Raw genomic sequence first — 17,662 nt, forward strand, 5'->3', positions numbered from 1 at the left:
GCAACATATTTTTGGGATTTTGTTTGTGCTTTTGGTTCTGGTGCAGCTTGGTCATTTTACGTCTCTGTTTGCTTGTTTCTCGTCTTGATTTGGTTTCATTTGTATGTTTTCGTCCTCCAGTTGACGGTTAGTTTGACTGTTTCTTCTCTTCTGTCACTTTTTTTTCTGCGTTGTGCTTTAATTATGCAGTAAAAGAGAAAAACAAAGTCAGACGCGTTGAGAATTGCATCAAACTGAGCTCTGTTGATGTGTATTGATTCAATGAAACCATCTGGAATTACAGCCGCGTTATCAATCAAACAGTTCAAACAGTTTCGGATTCCGCTGCAGGAACAGAGAAAGTTAAACATCAGTCGTCAGTCAGGTGTCTTCTTCCTGATAATTAACAGGTCACAAATGTGAAGATAAGGTGAAGTTATTTACTTTGTAGTGAGAAGCAGCCGATAAGGGAAAAGGATCATAAAAAGCTGCAGCCGACAGATAAGAGATGTGAGATAAAGCAGCAGAGGGAGGAGGAGGAGGAAACAGAGCGATCCGAGCCCAGAGACCAAAGAGAAAGCGAGAAGACGGCGGAGAGGAAACAGATATAGGAGGGTTTATGTTCGGTTCGGAGGGTTTTTCCTGCAGAGCTGCAGACGTCAGGCCTCATCAGCTGCTCCGCTGTGATTTCACCTCCTCCACACCGACGATGAGCTGCCGGTTTTCAGTCAGATACACTCATACAGGCCTGACTGACATCAGATCATCAGCAGAACTAAGCTGGAAATCACAGCCACTTCTCTTCTGGTCATTTTCCTCCTCGTTTCAGTTGCTTCGTGTCTCTTTCTGAGCATTTGTTTGAATCTCCGAGTCACATTTTAGACATTTTACGGAAAACAACCACAAAGAGACACAAAAAACCACCACAAAGACACACAAAAAACAACCACAAAGACAAAGAAAACGACCAAAGAGAAACATAAAATACACAAAAACAACCACAGAGACCCACAAAGCGACCAAAAAGAGATATAAAATGACCACAGAGACACAAGAAACAACCACAAAGACAAACAAAATGACCAAAGAGAAACATAAAATACACAAAAACAACCACAGAGACCCACAAAGCGACCAAAAAGAGATATAAAATGACCACAGAGACACAAGAAACAACCACAAAGAGAAACAAAACGACCAAAGAGAAACATAAAATACACAAAAACAACCACAGAGACCCACAAAGCGACCAAAAAGAGATATAAAATGACCACAGAGACACAAGAAACAACCACAAAGAGAAACAAAATGACCAAAGAGAAACATAAAATACACAGAGATACAAAACAACCACAAAATACACAAAAAACAACTACAAAGACACAGAAAGCTCCCAAAAATAGACATAAAATGACCACAAAATATACAAACAACCACAGAGACACAAAAACAACCACAAACACAAACAAAACGACCAAAGAGAAACATAAAATACACAAAAACAACCACAAAGACAAACAAAACGACCAAAGAGACATAAAATAGACACAAAACAACCACAAAGAGACACAAAACAGCCACAAAATACACAAAAAACAACTACAAAGACCCATAAAGCAACCAAAAGGAGACACAAAATGACCACAAAGACACAAAAACAACCAAAAAAATACACAAAACAACCATAAAGAGACACAAACACAACCACAAAGACACAAAAAGCGACCGAAAATAGACATAAATTGACCACAAAATACACAAACAAGCATAAAGGCGTACAAAAAACCACAAAGAGACACAAGAAACAACCACAAGGACAAACAAAATGACCAAAAACAGACACAAAATGACCACAAAATACACAAACAACCACAGAGACGCAAAACAGCAGAACTGACCTGGAAATCAGAGCCACTTCTCTTCCTGCTCATTTTTCTTTCTGAGCATTTGTTTGAATCTCTGAGTCATGTTCTAGCATTTTGTGGAAATTTTTATTTGTTTTGAACATTCTGTGCTCTTTGTTTTTGGTGTCTTGTGTTTCATTTGTGTGGTCATTGGTCGTCTTTGAAATTCTGAACATTAATAATATATTATTATATATAAAAATGTCTGACTTGTGTTGCTGTTAATGGCAAGAAAGAACAAAATTCTTACGTGTAATTTAAGACTTTATAATTTCATCCGAGGTCTTTTTGAGAAGATTCTGTGCCTGTTTGAGTGTTGAAGTCCTGCAGACGTCCTGAGCGACCCTCTATTGATTCCATTCACACTCAGATAGACGACATAAGACTGCTGCCAACAAAATATGATAATGTAATAAACTTCAGCTCCTATTAGTCAAACTCTGCATTACATTCATTACCGCTGAGCCTCATTACTGGAAGCTGTTAGCCTCTGTTTTCATCACAGTAAAGTTTTAGTTTTATGGAAGCTAGAGTTTGCAAAAAAAAAAAAAAAGTGACATTGTGGAGAAAGTGGATGACGAAAACGTTCTGTGATTTTGGAAGCAAGCCGAGTCTTTGCTCTCAGTGAGGATCAATGCTGAAAGCTGGGAAAAGACTTCACTGAAAGCAGCAAAATAAGATAAAATATGAACACAAAGAGACAAAAAGAAAAGAAAAATAAGGCAACAAAATGTGCAAAACAAAATATGATCACAAAGACGAACAAAATGGCTGAAAAGAGACACAAAATGACCAGAAAAACGGTTAAAAAAAAACACCACAAATAGCTCTGAGACAACAAAAAAGACACAAAACCACAGTAAACAAAATCAAACAAACAAAATGATAAAAAAAAGAAACACAGCATGACCAGGAAAATGTAAAATAAGGACACTAAGCGGCAAAACAACCAAAAAAGGGGAAAAAACGACCACAAAGACACAGAAAACGACAGCAACAAAAAGACACAAAACTACCTCAAGTGACAACAAAGACACACACAACAACCACAAAGACACAATACAGAGACGCAAAACAATAAAACAGCGACACAAAACAACTACAAAGAGACACAAAACAACCACAAAGAGACACTAAACAACCACAAAGAGACACTAAACACCCACAAAAAGATACAAAAGAACCACAGAGACACAAAATGACAACAAAGACCCTCACAACAACCACAAAGACACAACTACAGAGACACAAAACAACAAAACAGAGACACAAAACTACAAAGAGACACAAAACAACCACGAAGAGACACAAAATGACAACAAAGACACACAACCACAAAGACACAACTACAGAGATTCAAAACACTGACAAAAAGACACAATCTTTTGTGTCTTTTTGTCGGTGTTTTGCACCACAGACACACAAAATGACAACAGACACAAAACAACCATGAAGACACAAAACAACCTCAAATAGATGCAAAACAACCAAAAGGAGACACAAAAGAAACAGAGACACAAAGCAACCACAAAAAGGCACAAAGTAAAAACAAAGATACACAAAACGACCACAAAGATGCAAAACGCCCACAAAAACTCACAAAATGACAAAGTGAAATAAAACGAGGAGGCACAACATGACAACCAAAAATGTGAAGTGATCACAAAGAAATGTAAAATCACCACAACGAGACACAAACTGTCCCTGAATCACCTCCTAGAGCTCAGAGCGCTGCTACTCATGTCTGAATGATGATGTGACTGACATGAATGATGCAGGTCTGAACGGGCCGTAAACACAGCGAGGATGGAGGTGTGTGTGTGTGTGTGTGTGTGTGTGTGTGTGTGTGTGTGTGTGTGTGTGTGTGTGTGTGTGTGTGTGTGTGTGTGTGTGTGTGTGTGTGTGTGTGGAGGCTTGACGTCAGCAGCAGTGACATCTCGGCCTTTGCTGCTTGTCGTTACCCACCAGCTCTGAGACGAGCAGAATACAGATGAGATGAAGAAGAAGGAGCTGCTGCACACAAACACACAAACACACACACAGAGAATACACAAACACACACACAAGCACACAAACAAACACACAGAGAATACACAAACACACACGGAAGCGCACAACTTTTACATTCAGAAACACGCAGGTGGCGAGCAAATAAAGAGGGAAGGCAAAGAGGTCGGATGCCATGAGGGGGAGGAGCCAGAGTGATGTCATAAAAGGAGGAGGAGGGGTGAGGAGGCTGCGTTCAAGAGGCACGACAAATGGAAAGAAAAACACGTCAAGAAAACATCAAGAGAAGAAACAAATATCCTCCCACACATATATATCTATGTACATGTAACTGACACTAATGAGAGTGCACAAAACATACACACACACACACACACACACACGTGTATAAAACAGCCACAGAAAGCATGATGATCGTTAACGTGTCATGAATTAAGGCCACATGTTGTCGCAAAGATGATTTAAGAGACACAAAATGAAGATGAGAAATGTAGAATCACCGCAAAGAGACACAACAACCACAACAACCACCTCATAAACGAGCCAAAACCCGGAAAAAAATGACCACAAAAATGCAAAGCAACCAAAACAAGACACAAAAGGACCACAAAAAGAGAAACTGAGACATAAAATGAACAGAAAAGACAAAAAATTACCACAAAGGGACACACAACGCACACAAAAAGCATAAAACTACCACAATGAGATGCACACTCACAAATTTAGACACAAAATAGACACAAAACACAGAAGTATCACCACGACACATGAATAAAGACACAAGATGACCTCAGACAGAACATTACCAAAAAGAAACAGAAAATTACCATCAACAGATACAAAACTACCACAAAAAGACAAAACATTACCACAAAAATCATAAAACTGCCACGAAGAGATGCACACCAAGACACAAAACAACCACAGAAAGACAAACTAAGACACAAAACAACCACAGAAAGACAAACTAAGACACAAAACAACCACAGAAAGACAAACTAAGACACAAAACAACAGCAAAGACATGAAACTACCACAAACAAACACAGAACGTCTACATAATAAGAAAGACAAAAGGTGGAAAAAAAGACCACAATAAGTTAAAAAAAATGACCACAATTCATCAGACAATGACCACAAACAGTTAAAACATGACCACAGAGACAGGAAATGACCACAAAAAGTCAGAAGAAGACAAAAAGGCCACAGAAAGACAGAAAATTACCACATAAAGTTAAAAAAAAATGCCAAAAACAGTCAGAAAATGACTACTAAAAGTCAAAATTGACCACAAAAGTCACAAAAACACCACAACAACTAAAACAAGACCACAAAAGGCAAAAAATGATCACAAAAAGGCAAAACAGACCACAAAGAATGACCACAAAAAGACAAAAGTGGCAACAAAAGTTTTAAAAAATGACAACAAAAAGACAAAGAATTACTACAAAAAGACAAAAATGGCAACAAAAAGTAAAAAAAATAACCACAAAAAGACAAAGAATTACTACAAAAAGACAAAAATGGCAACAAAAAGTAAAAAAATGACCACAAAAAGACAAAGAATAACCACAAAAAGACAAAGAATAACCACAAAAAGACAAAAATGGCAACAAAAAGACAAAGAATGACCACAAAAAGACAAAGAATGACCACAAAAAGACAAAGAATGACCACAAAAAGACAAAGAATGACCACAAAAAGACAAAAAATGACCACAAAAAGACAAAGAATGGCAACAAAAAGACAAAGAATGACCACAAAAAGACAAAGAATGACCACAAAAAGACAAAGAATAACCACAAAAAGACAAAGAATAACCACAAAATGACAAAAATTGCAACAAAAAGACAAAGAATGACCACAAAAAGACAAAGAATGACCACAAAAAGACAAAAATGGCAACAAAAAGACAAAGAATAACCACAAAAAGACAAAAATGGCAACAAAAAGACAAAGAATAACCACAAAAAGACAAAGAATAACCACAAAAAGACAAAGAATAACCACAAAAAGACAAAAATGGCAACAAAAAGACAAATAATGACCACAAAAAGACAAAGAATAACCACAAAAAGACAAAAATGGCAACAAAAAGACAAAGAATAACCACAAAAAGACAAAAATGGCAACAAAAAGACAAAGAATGACCACAAAAAGACAAAGAATGACCACAAAAAGTCAGAAAATCACCACAAAAAGACAAAGAATGACTACAAATAGGCAAAGCTACCACAGCAGATTCTTGTGAACTGTCTTTAAAAGGTCTTTTAAAGCATCAGATTAGATTTCACAGAGTGATGCTTGTTTAAGGTTATTTCTTTACTTTCCGGAGCCGTGGACAAACTTTTCCACCTCATTCTGAACAAACGGATGGAAAAACGCCGCGCACAAACACACACACACAGACACACACATGGAGCTGCAGTGCAGGTTTTCTAATGTGAAATAAAGCAGGGGGATTAGCCTCTGTGTGCTCAACGGCGTCCTATTCTCATGCCGATAAAAGCTGTTTGCTGTCGCCTGAAGAGGGATTTGCTGTAAATGTAACAGCCAGATATGGCGTGTGTGTCCTCCTGTGTGTAGGCGGTGTCGCACTCATTCAGGATTTATCAGATGGTGTCGAATTGTGATGAATACGCTGCAGGTTCAAGGTCCCAGTAGACGGACCGGTGGAAGTAAAATCTGACTTTTTACCGCCGAGAGCTGAAGAACGGCCAAGATCGGATGATTATGATGCATCGCACGGTCAAAACATTAACTTACAGGGAGCACTCCAGTTAAATCAGTCGACACCATCGATCATCAAATCTTAATTAATAAAATGGAGAGCTATGGCATCAGAGGAATAGTCAAACAATGGTTACAAAGTTATTTGACTGAGAGACTTCAATATGTACATATGGACAAAAATAAATCAGGGTCTAGGAATGTAACATGTGGGGTTCCACAAGGATCAATACTGGGTCCCACTTTATTCATAATGTATATTAATGACATGGTTAAAATATCCAAATTGTTTAAATTTGTACTTTTTGCAGATGATACAAATATAATATGTTCAGGGCATGATATGAAACAACTTTTGGTGCAGATAACGGTTGAATTAGTTAAACTAAAGAAGTGGTTTAATGCCAATAAATTATCCTTGAATTTAAAAAAGACAAAACTTATGTCATTTGGTCAAAAAAGACATGACATACCTGTACAAATTATCATTGACAACATCACTATTGAGAGAGTGAAACAAAATGTATTTTTAGGTGTTGTAATTGATGAAAAGATATCATGGAAACCACATATTAGTTATTTGCAAACAAAAGTTGCCAAATGTGTCGGCGTTATGAGGAGACCTAGTCATGCTCTTAATCATAGTGCACTACTCATTTTATATAATTCATTTGTAATGTCATATCTAAATTACTGTGTTGAAGTCTGGGGTAATTGTTATAAAACCAATTTACTTCCTCTAATTGTATTACAAAAGCGGGCAATAAGAGTTGTGCATGGTGTACAGTATTATGACCACACTAATCCTCTTTTTCTAAAATCGTCTGATCTGAAATTATATGATTTGGTCGATTTTAAAACAGCACAAATAATGTTTAAGGCATCTAGAAACTCTCTTCCTGCAAATATACAAAGTCTTTTTCATGATAGAAATATCCATCGTTCTTATTATTTGAGAGGAACTAATATGCTTTATCAACCAAAAGTGAGAATACTTTAAAATCAATGTGTATTTCTGTTCGTGGAGTTCAATTATGGAATAAACTTGCAGAAGATGATAGAGCTTGCAAAAATATTAATCAGTTTAAAAAAGCATTTAAAAGGAATGTTATGTTGAAATATTTGCAACAGAGAGACTGATGCCTTTGGCTGTGTGGATGTGTGCGGCACTGGAAAAGTGCTTACACACACACGATGATGATGATGAGGATGATGTTGATGATGAGTTGGGTGGGGGTTAGAGTCAGCGAAGGTGGGCCCGTCTGTCTTTGTATGTTTATCTCTGTAGTTAGTTTTTGTTTTTGTTGTTTTTTTTTTCTTGTATTGTAATGTTTTTGTGATGGTGAGTGGGGGGTTGGAAATTTAAAAGCTTTTGCTTCATCCATCCCCTTTTCAAACCAAGATATAATTTTATGTCTGTTGTCAAAAGAGCTGTGTGCAGGTTTGAAATAAATTTACTGAACTGAACTGAACTGAACAAAACCACTACAAATAGATAAAAATTGTGCTGCTAAAACACAAAAGGAAATAAAATGGCCACTGAGCGACAGAAAACGGTCACAGACACAAAAAGTAATGAAAAAGTCACACTAAATGACCACAAATAGACACAAAACGGCTACAAAAAGATACAAAATGACCGCAATAACACAGAAAACCAACACATTGATGCAAAACCATGACAAATGTCCTACAAAATGCTTACAGACACAAAATGATCACAGAGAAATATAAAACAATCACAGACACAGAAATGACCACAACCACATAGAGACATAAAAGAAAAAAAAACAGAAAATGACGGTAAATTGACCAAAAACGGTGGAGACTCTGAGGATCTGCAGCTCTGAATGTACGTAGGAACCTCCAGAACCGCTCTGAGAACAGCTGTGTTGTTTGTCAGGAAACAGATGTTTCTTCCTGTGACCGCCTCGGCTTTATTCATGCGGACCGTTAATGGAGAGCCCTCGTTGCCATGGCGTCCCATTCTAGCGTCGACATCGTGGTTTCGTGTATCGAGTGGCGACGTGAAGCTGCGATCTGCAGTTCATGAATAAATCAGCCGAGAACGCCGCTTCTTCTTCTTCTTCTTCTTCTTCTTCGGCTCCCCTCCACGTCCGTTCATCTCCTTATGCAAAGCACCAAGGTCAAACCTCGGAGACATCGTTACAGCTGAAACCGCCGCCGTCCGACTGATTTAACTGGAGACGGCGCTATTTGTAATGCTAATGTCTTCTCTTCATGCAGCCTGCGTTTTATGGCCTCCATTAATGTTTGTGTTTTCCACCTGGCCCTCCTCCTCAGTGTCCTACACTTTACACCGTCAGCCGGTACAAGCTGTGAAAGATCACCCAAACGTCAAACTGTACTGCCTCACAGTAATCAGATTACTTCTGGGTTGAACAGTTGGGTGGTTTAGTAGGAACTCAATGCAGCTAAAGTTCTTCCATTCCTGAGATTCTAACCTTTAGTTTCTTCAGTACTTCACACGTCCTCGCTGGGATCTTTCTTGAGTAACTTTCTCTTAGTTCTCCCGTAGAAGCTCCGATGTGATTGTGGTGAATCTGAACACCTTTGCCGCTCATGCAGCCGCTGTTTTCGATTGTTTTCAGAAGGAAATACTCGACTGTTCAGCTAATAAATAATGAGAGGTGACACGGTTTGGAATCATTTGACATTAAAGTGATTCTAACCGTCAACAAAAAGTCAAAATATGACCACAAAAAGTCAAAAAATGACCTCAAAAAACCAAAAACAGACCACAGAAAGTCAAAGAATGACCACAAAAAGTCAGAAAAAACACAAAAAGACGAAGAATGACCACAAAAAGAGAAAAAATGATGACAAAAGGACCACAAATAGTCAGAAAATTACCTCACAAAGACAAAAAATGACTATAAAAGACAACAAAAGACCACAAAAAATTTAAAAAAAAGATTGTTTTTAAAAGGAAATACTCGACTGTTCAGCTTATGAATAAGGAGAGGTGACACGGTTTAGAATCATTTGACATTAAAGTGATTCTAACCGTCAACAAAAAGACAAAAGATGACCACAAAGTCAGAAAATTACCACAAAAAGTCAAAAAATGACCTCAAAAAACCAAAAACAGACCACAGAAAGTCAAAGAATGACCACAAAAAGTCAGAAAAAACACAAAAAGACGAAGAATGACCACAAAAAGAGAAAAAGTGATGACAAAAGGACCACAAATAGTCAGAAAATTACCTCACAAAGACAAAAAATGACTATAAAAGACAACAAAAGACCACAAAAAATTTAAAAAAAAAGATTGTTTTTAAAAGGAAATACTCGACTGTTCAGCTTATGAATAAGGAGAGGTGACACGGTTTAGAATCATTTGACATTAAAGTGATTCTAACCGTCAACAAAAAGACAAAAGATGACCACAAAGTCAGAAAATTACCACAAAAAGTCAAAAAATGACCTCAAAAAACCAAAAACAGACCACAGAAAGTCAAAGAATGACCACAAAAAGTCAGAAAAAACACAAAAAGACGAAGAATGACCACAAAAAGAGAAAAAGTGATGACAAAATGTCCACAAATAGTCAGAAAATTACCTCACAAAGACAAAAAATGACCACATAAAGACAACAAAAGACCACAAAAAGTTTTAAAAAAAGATTGTTTTTAGAAGGAAATACTCGACTGTTCAGCTTATGACTCATGAGAGGTGACACGGTTTAGAATCATTTGACATTAAAGTGATTCTAAGCGTTTCTTTTCTGTGCTGTAAATCACTGGAGTAAAATAAGAGCTGCAGAACATAAAACCGCAGAGGATCCGACAAGACAAACAACATGTGGAGTGAAGAGGGTTGTGGGCACCGGCGGCGCTCTGAGGGCGGCGGGGGGCAGCTTAAAGCCCCTCGAGGCCGATTTGTGACAAAATTGGCCACTTTACATAGAAAACCGGAGATCAAAATGCGGCAGCACGGCCGGCACTTGCAGCGTTATCAGACCGCTGCTGCTGCTGGAAGAAGAACAGAAGGCTGTTGTTGAAGCAGCGATTCAGAGATATCAGGAGACGCTTTCTGACGAGAACAGATCTCAGCCAGTCGTTTCTTTTTGGTGTCGCCATGCAGCAGCTCTTCTTTTCCTTCTGGAGATTATATTTTTATCTCTTCAGCTCTGATAGCGACAGAAGAAACTCTCTTTTGATAGGTGAGTGGCTGCAAAGTCGACATCTAACAAACAGAATCCACAAAGTCAGCAGCCGCAACACCGGAGCTGAAACTGTTGATGCTGATAATCAATTAACCGACAGGTCTCAGTTCTGTGCTTCTAAAATGCGAATATTTTCTGGTTTCTTTCCTCCTCTGTGACAGAAAACTGAACATCTTTGGCAAAACGAGACCTTTGTCATCTTTGTGGAAACACCGATCGACATTTTTCGCCATTTTCTGACCAAACAATCCTGAAAATAACCGACAAATAACTCGCTATCGTTAGCCACAGCACTAACACCTGTCGGGTATTAGATCAGGTATAAATGTGAAGGCTAAGGGGCCGTTTACACGAGGACCATCTTAACAGAAAACGCAAAAGTGGCGTCCTGTTATTTCACGTTTAGACGAGCAGTTTTGAAGGAAATCTGCGTATATACGGTGACTCTATAGATCGATTGGATATGCATGCCAGGCAGCTGGGTGGCGCTGTGATAAAACTCTGCTATGTCTACGTGCATGCGTACTATCTCCCTTTTCGGATCTCCACCGTGGTAAATGTTCATGAATGGAAACTGTACAGATTCTGTACGTTTGTTGGTACGACTCCTGTAGTGTACATAGAGCTGCCAGAGTCGCTTGAAGGTACGAAGGATGGAAATAATCACACATCTTTGTTTACGTCCTTGTACCGGCCGGCAAACCAAAGCACTGGCGTACGTATGTGACGTAATCGCGTACGCGACGTGGTCAGATCTCGGCAAAGTTTTGCTGTTTAGACGGAAACGTAACGGCGGAGCGTTTTCTACTTTTCCACTCTGGAGGCCGGTTTCAAATTTTTGCGTTTTTAGGCCCCCAAAACACCGTCCTCGTATAAACAATAGGGTGTTTTGTTGAAATATTTTGACGTTTTTACCTGCAAGCGTGCTCGTGTAAACGGCCCCAAACTTTCAGACTAACAGTTCAGCTAACGGTCAGGCTAATGCCAGGTAATGTCAGGCTAACTAGCTGTCATGCTAATACCTTTTGCCACAACTAACAATTCTTTTTTTTATTATTTTTGATTAATTAGTCAATAAAACTGCAAAAATCTTCATGAGCAGAAGGCGACACCATTATAATTTTAGTTTTAAAGTTAAAAAAAACTGCAAATATTGAGTTTATAATGAAATATGACAAGAAAAACTGCAAATCTGCTCTAGTTGTGATGCTAAAATCTGCTAATATTTGCCTGTTTTTACTATATTTTTTAATAAAAGAAGACATTTGCCATCTTTGAGGAAACACTGATCCACATTTTTCTGTATTTCCTGATACAAACAATCCTGAAAATAACCAACAAATGACTAAATCAGTAACTGCAGCCGAACAAATCTTTTATGTTTATGATTATTCAATCAACAAAACTGCAAAGAAATGTTTCTGAGCAGAAGGGGACACCTTTATAATTTAGTTTTCATCAACTAAAAGTCAAGAAAACTGTAAACAAAAACCTGCCACTGTCATTATGATGCATCTCCTTGTAGTACTTTTATGTCCCTTTATAGTCATTCTGTGTTTTTTTGTCATTTTGTGTCTCTTTGTGGTCGTTCTGTGATGAATTTTCATCATTTCACGCTGGCTTTGAGTCTCATTGCGGTCATTTCACATCTTTTTGTCGTACTTTTGAGTCTCTTTATGGTTATTTTGTGTCTTTGTAGTTCTTTTACATCCTTTTTGGTTGTTTTGTGCCCCTTTTTATTCTTATCTCTTTGTGGTCACTTTGCATTTCACTGTATTTGTGTTACATCTCCTTGTATTACTTTTGTGTCCCTTTACAATAATTTTGTGTTTTGTTTTTGTCATTTTGCATCTTTTGTGGCTGTTTTGCGTCTTTTGTCTTTGTGCCTTTGTAGTAGTTTTGTGTTTCTGTATAATTATTTTGTCCTTTTTGTCATCATTTTGTACATCTTTGTTGCAGTTTTGGCCTTTTTCTGGCAGCTTTGAATCTTTGCTGTCATGTTGAATCTCTGCGTGGAGGTTTTGTGTTGCTTTTGCCTCCTTGTGGTACTGTGTGTGTCTCTGGACTCATTTTGCATCTGTTTGTGGTCATTTTACAACTTTTTGTAGCTATTCTGTGTCTCATTGTGGTTGTTCTACATCCCTTTCTAGTACTTTAGAGTCTCTTTGTGGTTATTTTGCATCTTTTTAGCAGGTTTTGTGTCCCTCTTGTCTCTTTGGATCCCTCTCTGATAGTTTTGCAGTCATTTTATGTCTCTTTGTGGTCATTTTTACAGTTTCCAGCTGGTGAACGATGTAATTTTGTCATTTTTTTCAAAGAAAACGCTGCTCCTTTAGAAGGTTAAATCATGTAAATATATTCCAATAGAAGCTGTTAATGTGCAGAATATTTGCTCTTGTAAAGCTGCTGAGGAGAACAAAGCAAACTGGAGGCGTGAAGGGGTTAAAGTAGAGCAAATGTTTGAAATGCAAATGAAAGCAGGCCTTTAACCCGTCGGTTCTGTAACACCCGTACGAACACGACGAGGTCGCAGCCGAGAGGAATCCAGCAGCGTGTAATCTGCTCCAACGACATCCTCCTCTAACGTATTGATTATGTGCCTCAGCGTCAGCGTGGATTCACTGCGGAGCTTCTTCTGTCTGGTCGGCTTCAGCTCTTCCAGCAGCTAATGAGGTCGGTTTAAGACAACAGACTCTTCTAAAGTCTGATCTGGAACCTCCAGCAGACCGACGGGTTAGAGTCGACGTTTTACATCAGGACTGGATTTGATGCTCGACACAAAATGAAAACTGCATGGTTTAAATTTTCAGTCACTAATTAAGAAAAGTCCAGCTGAGCGTCTTTTATTCTGATTTAAGGTTTCCTGGTTTAACCCAGAAACTACCAAAGATCAGGATGTTTAGTCAGAGCAGCTGGATTATTTTAGTGTTTAGTTTACATTTAAACTGATTCTAACTGAAAAAAAAAAACTCCTTCATCACCTCCTCCAACACCTTCTCATCATCTTCCTCCCTTTCCTGCTCCTTCTCTTCTTCCTTCTCTTTCTTCATCACCTCCTCCTCTTCCTCTCTCACCTTCCTTCGCTTCCTCTTCCTCCTCCTCCTTCATCACTTCCTCCTTCTTCGATCCATCTCTCTCACTTCCTCCTTCATCAACTCCTCTTCCTCCACCTCCTTCATCTCTCTCAGCTCCTCCTCTTTCACCATTTTCTCTTCCTCTTCACCCTCCTTCATCACCTCCTCATCCTGACTTTCTTGCTCCTTCTCATCTTCCTCCTCTATCTCTCTCAGCTTCTCTTACTCCTCCATCATCTCCTCCTTCGCTTCCTCCTCCTTCGTCACCTCTTCCTCTTCCTTCTCTTCATCTTCCTCCATCTCTCTCAGCTCCTCCACATCTTTCTTTATCATAAACTCTCTGACGTCTCCATCAGTCTTCCACTCTGAACTCTCCTCCTCCTTCTCTTTGTCCTCTTCCTCCTCCTCCTCTTCCTCCTCCCATTCATTCATCATCCAGACCAAGCCTCCACTTAACCTTTCCTCATTTCCCTTCTTATCGCTGCGTAACATCTTCCTCTTCCTCCTCCTCCTTCATCCCCTCTTCCTCATCCTCCTCCATCTCTCTCAGCTCCTCTTAATCTTCCTTTATCACCTCCTGATTTGCTTCCTCCTCTTCCTCGTCCTTTTTCTCCTCCTCCTCCTGCTCCTCCTGCTCCTCCCTTTCATTCATCATCCAGACCAAACCTCCACTTAACCTTTCCTCATTTCCCTTCTTATCGCTGCGTAACATCTTCCTCTTCCTCCTCCTCCACAGCCGTGATCCTGCATCTAATCTCCTCTCATTCTGTCTCCAGTTTAACCCTTCATGTGCTGCTAAATTAGCATTAGCATTAGCCTAGCATTTCAGGTGAGTTTTCAATGAAAGAAGCTGAACACGTGGACAGATTTACATTTATGCTGCATAGACGACTGGTTTTAAGGAATTGTTGTGGTACTCTTGTGTCTCTTTGTGGTTGTTTTGTATCTCTTTATAGTCATTTTTGTCTGTTGCTTGCTGAGCTCTGTGTTTTCAAAACCACGAATCTTGTGTTACAATCTGTTGGCTGTGAGTTGTTTGGAGTCCTGTAGCTGAATAATCTGTTCTTTAATCAGCGTACCTTCAGAGCAGTGTTGGTTTGGCTCAGCGTCAGAGCAAAACCTGACTTTGTGTTGACGTTTGTTTCGTCTCTGAGCACCGGTTAAAGCTCTGAATACATTACAGCCGACTCTGATGCCACATCACCGTAAACAAGTGGCAGCGTCTTCGATTCCTGCTCTGAGGGATTGTGAGGCTTCCGGTCGGATCAGAGGCTTCTTCACAGCCACTCCGTCTGTGTTTCCTTACACCACCACACTCAAAGATGTGTGAAAGTGCAGCTTTCCCAGACAGAACATTCCACATGTGAGCTATAAATCTAAACACAGTCAGCAGGGCGGCGATGCAGCGTCCTCAGGAATCCTGATCACACTTCATTAATCAGCCGGGGGCCACACAGGGGCCTCAGGGATCATCACAGCAGCAGGGAGTCATCCATCAGAGTGGACCTCAGAGACCCACCCAGAGCAGCATGTCGCCCTCTACTGGTCACTTCTAACACTCTGACCTGCAGCAGGTTCTGGGTGGTTTTTACTCACCGTGGGCTGATTTTTAACTGCCAGATAAAGTCCTGTGCCTTCATGGAAACAGAACAGCTGTGACTTGTTGATAATTTTGCGTCTTTTGTTAGCATTTTGGGTCTTTTTGTGGTTATTTTGCATCGTTTTGTAGTAAGTTTGAATCTTTTTGTGGTCAGTTTGCTTATTTTGTGGTCATTTTGCGTGTTTTTGTTGTCATTTTGCGTTTTTTGTCATTTTGCATCTTTTTGTCATCATTTTGCATGCCATTTGTAGTCATTTTGTGTGTTTTTGTTGTCATTTTACATCTTTTGTTATCAATTTGCTTATTTGGATCTTTTTGTTGTCATTTTGCATCATTTTGTGGTCATTTTGCATCTTTTTTGTGGTCATTTTGCATCGTTTTGTTGTCATTTTGCATCATTTTGTGGTCATTTTGCATCTTTTTGCGGTCATTTTGTATCTTTTTTTGGTCATTTTGCATCATTTTGTGGTCATTTTGCATCTTTTTTGTGGTCATTTTGCATTGTTTTGTTGTCATTTTGCATCTTTTTGCGGTCATTTTGCATCTTTTTGCGGTCATTTTGCATCTTTTTGCGGTCATTTTGTATCTTTTTTTGGTCATTTTGCATCTTTTTGTGGTCATTTTGCATCTTTTTGCGGTCATTTTGCATAATTTTGCAGCCATTTTGCATCATTTTGTGGTCATTTTTCATCAATTTATGGTCATTTTGCGTGTTTTTTTGTCATTTTGCATCTTTTTGTGGTCATGTTTCTTAGGTAGCATTAAATATTCTAAAATGACCCAAAAAGCAGCCCAAAGTGATTCAAAACTTCTCTGAAATAACTTGAAAACTGTCCAGAATTGCTTGCAACTTGTTCTAAATGGCTATTGTTGAGTCGTTATGGTCATACTGATTCATTTTGGACAGTATTCAGTCAATTTTTGAGTCTCTGCTCATCATCTGTAGAAACATGTTTCTCCATGCTAAATGGATCTCCATCAACCTGCTCCTCTGTTCACTGTTCCTGAGCCATGCTGACTTTATTTTTTTTATTGATGGAATGTTTTTACTGAAAATACAGTGATTTTAGGAGGGGTTTAAGCTTAGCTTTTATGACAAGAATTTCAAGCACCATCAGAAAGTTAAAAGTCAGACATTTCTGGCAGATTTTTGGTAACATTTTTAATATAGAAACAGAAAGTTTGAACCCTGCTGGTGGTTTTGTGGTTCAGAGAATGAAAGTAAGGTGGAGGATTTATCTCCTGAAGGAGGGTTAACATGGACCACCTCAGCTTTACTACCAGGTGGGATTTATAGGAACATTTCTGTGTCATAAAACTTCTCCAAGTTCACAAATCACATGCAGATTGGATGGAAGGCTGCGGTATGCCATGAAGCCTACAATGTTTGCCTCCGTAATGTAATGGAGGAGAAATAATGAATGTTTGTATTCAGAGGAGCTCAGGCTTCGGTTCAGTAGCTTCAGCCTCTTTTATCTCTCTGGTGACACTTTCCATTTATATCGTGTTGAATTAGAATACGGAGTCCTTGACCCACACGTGCACACATGTGCTCAGGAGTACTGCATGAGTCATCTGCAGAGTGGATGTAGGTCAGTGAACACAGTTTCTTTATGGAAGCTCAGACCTGCAGCAGAATCCAGACGGTCCAGATCCTAAAGCTGCTGTTCTTCACACACCTCTAAGAGACAAATCTGGACGTCTGAATAGATGAGAAGATCCTCGTTATCATTCCTCTGAACTAGAACAATGCAGGAGGAACAGTTTGATAGTCGGAAACTGAAGCGAGACAAACGAGGAGCTAGAAATGTAAGATTCATCATCAGAGTCCAGATGTCTTCTGATGTTTACTGTTGGTTCTGGTTCAAAGCAGTTCTTCTTCGTCTTCTTCGTCTTCTTCTTCTTGTCCTCCTTCTTCTTCTTCATCTTCTTCGTTTTCGTCTTCTTCTTCTTCATCTTCTTCGTTTTCGTCTTCTTTGTCTTTGTCTTCTTCTTCGTCTTCGTCTTCTTTGTCTTCTTCTTCATCTTCTTTGTCTTCTGTCTTCGTCTTCTTCTTTGTCTTCGTCTTCTTCTTCTTCATCTTCTTCTTTGTCTTCTTCTTCGTCTTCTTCTTTGTCTTCTTCTTTGTCTTCTTCGTCTTCTTCTTCTTTGTCTTCTTCTTCGTCGTCTTCGTCTTCTT

At 39.0% G+C, this 17,662-nt stretch overlaps 1 protein-coding gene across 1 annotated transcript in view; it reads left to right on the top strand.

The window, feature by feature from the left end:
• The window catches only part of LOC110966357 (metabotropic glutamate receptor 7), a 262,684-nt gene that overhangs the window by 228,175 nt on the left and 16,847 nt on the right, over positions 1-17,662 (top strand).

Source organism: Acanthochromis polyacanthus, chromosome 5 (assembly GCF_021347895.1).
Source record: "Acanthochromis polyacanthus isolate Apoly-LR-REF ecotype Palm Island chromosome 5, KAUST_Apoly_ChrSc, whole genome shotgun sequence".
Classification (NCBI taxonomy): Eukaryota; Metazoa; Chordata; class Actinopteri; family Pomacentridae; genus Acanthochromis; species Acanthochromis polyacanthus.